The sequence below is a fragment of the Spea bombifrons genome, chromosome 10, assembly GCF_027358695.1.
Source record: "Spea bombifrons isolate aSpeBom1 chromosome 10, aSpeBom1.2.pri, whole genome shotgun sequence".
Taxonomy (NCBI): domain Eukaryota; kingdom Metazoa; phylum Chordata; class Amphibia; order Anura; family Pelobatidae; genus Spea; species Spea bombifrons.
Window position 1 is genome coordinate 20,704,381 of NC_071096.1, and position 2,603 is coordinate 20,706,983.

The window sequence follows — 2,603 nt, forward strand, 5'->3', positions numbered from 1 at the left end:
AAGCCACCAATCTCTAGGGGAGGGGCGAGTGAAGAAGCCGCCTCCCCTGGGCCGGTCTTCAGGGCCGCGCCGAGGTATGTGCAAGATCGTGATCTCCCCCAACTAGCCCTGATCAGCAGGGCTGGTTGGGGAGATCACGACCTCCCTCTAACTAGCCCGACATTAGGGAGCTCGAGGTCTGGCACTTCAGACCTCGGCTTCCCTGCTCCCTAATCACTACGCGACGGCTATTGATGCCGTGCGCAGGGATGACGTCATGTCCCGGCGCTCGCCATCAATTGCCGGCGCGTAGTGATGAGGGAGCAGGGAAGCTGAGGTCTGAAGTGCCAGACCTCGCGCTCCCACAACTGGATGGAAGAAAGAAGACAGAAGATAAGGTAAGACATGGGGAGAAAGGGGTGTGAGTGCAGTGTATGTATGTTGGTGTGATATGGTCAGTGTATTTGTAAGCTGGTGTGTGTATGTATGTATGTATGTATGTGTGTGTGTGTGTATATATATATATATATATATAATATACATATACATGTGTGTAAAGGCAGGGGTGTGTGGTGAGGGCAGTGTATAAATGTGTATGTATGGACAGGCATATGTGTAGATATATACATATACATATATATATATATATACACATATATATACACATATATATATACACATATATATATATATACACATATATATATACACATATATGTGTGTGTGTGTGTAAGGGCAGTGCATGTATGTATATGTCAGCAAATCACCGGTAAGGTACATTGCTTGCCGTGATTGGCTGGTTGTTGTATGCTGGGTAGAGGGGTAGTCTTATACGGCGAGTATAGTCCAAACTCTATATTTGAACTGTAAAAGTTGGGGGTCGTCTTATACGCCGGAATATACGGTAACTTTAAACAGGGTTCATGTTTGACTGTAGACGAGGGTTGAAATCTAACCCTCCCCTACACAATTTCTTCATCAGATGCCCTTGTGGCTGTGTGTGCCGGCGCAGGGAGAAGGAAAGCCCAAATCTTGCGATCTCGGACGTCGCTAGATTTGGGCTTTCCTTCTCCCTGCGCCGGCACACACAGCCACAAGGGCATCTGATGAAGAAATTGTAGGCAGTGGCGGAACTACCGGGGTCGCAACTGCGACCGGGCCCTGGAGTTCTGCCAGTCAGGGGGGCCCAAGGGGTGCTGAGCGGTTGCTGTAAACGACCACTCGGCACCTCTTGGGCCCCCCTGACTGACAGAAATCCAGGATTCCTCTGCTCGCTGCTGCCGCCGCCGCCTGCCTCTGCGCTGCCCAGAGTGCAGTGTTGGAAGCGTGAGGCGTTTGTCTCGGCAGTGAAGCGCCGGCGCCCGGGACAAACGCCTCAAGCTCCCAACACAGGAGTTGACGGTAAGTGACCTACAAAGGGGAGTAGGGAGGGAGTGGGTAGATCGTGAGAAGGGGGGGAGGGTAGATCGTTAGAAGAGGGGTAGGGAGGGAGAGGGGAGATTGTTAGAAGGGGGGTAGGGAGGGAGAGGGGAGATTGTTAGAAGGGGGGTAGGGAGGGAGAGGGTAGATCGTGAGAACGGTAGGGAGGGAGAGGGGAGATTGTGAGGAGGGGTAGGGAGGGAGAGGGGAGATTGTGAGAAGGGGGGGTAGCGAGGGAGAGGGGAGATTGTGAGAAGGGGGGGTAGGGAGGGGAGATAGTGAGGAAGGGATAGATGTGGTATGTCGTTTTCAATAAACTTTGCATAAAATAGTTAATTTGCATTTAATTTTAATGGTTCAGAAAATGTCAGGCAAAATGGTCGGCCCTCGCACATGTTCACTTCATCAAATCTGGCACTCTTCGAAAAAAGTTTGGACATGCCTGCACTATAGGTAAGCAGTATGCTGCTGTTAAATCGACTGAATCATGTACAAAAAGTTGCTGACTACTCGCTCCAAAATCAGAGTGATAGTGGTTACCAGTCATCATGGGCCTGGTGATTGGTATAAGGCACCAGAAAGAAAGATGTGTTTACATTCTTTGCAATCATGACTGGTTTTGTTTTCCAGGCAAATATAGTGGGTGTGCCTCAATATTCAAGTAAAGTTTAGTGTGGGAATGATGTGGCTGTAATATAGTAAAGCAAGTTAAAACTTACTAATTATATTTGAAAGCAGTTGATAATTTATAGAAGAGGTTAGGATATATGCATGTGTGGAGGAGTGTTGTTAGGTCTTTGTGTACTCTATACACTTAAAAAATCTATAGAACAAATAGTGAAGGATATGCAAAGTATGAAATTAATCAACAATGCCCCGAAGTGCTAAAAGAAAAGTTTCTGTACTCAAAATTAAATAAGTAAAGCCAAAAGTAGCTGCTTAGACTGCGTACTTGGTTCTAAGGTCACTAGGGCTGGATGGACTTACTACAGATTCTTAAGATGTCCATTGAACTGCTACGTAGAAAGCTGGCAATAAAAAGTTAGTAGCTCAATGAAGGAACTTATTTTACAAGCCAATCATCCACAAAACTCAAGAAATACAATTCAATTTACGTCAAATGACAAAGCAACATTATAAAATGTATTAACATTTTAGTTTTAAGTGTAATGTCATCATACCAGAAACCAATAAAGAAAAAAACA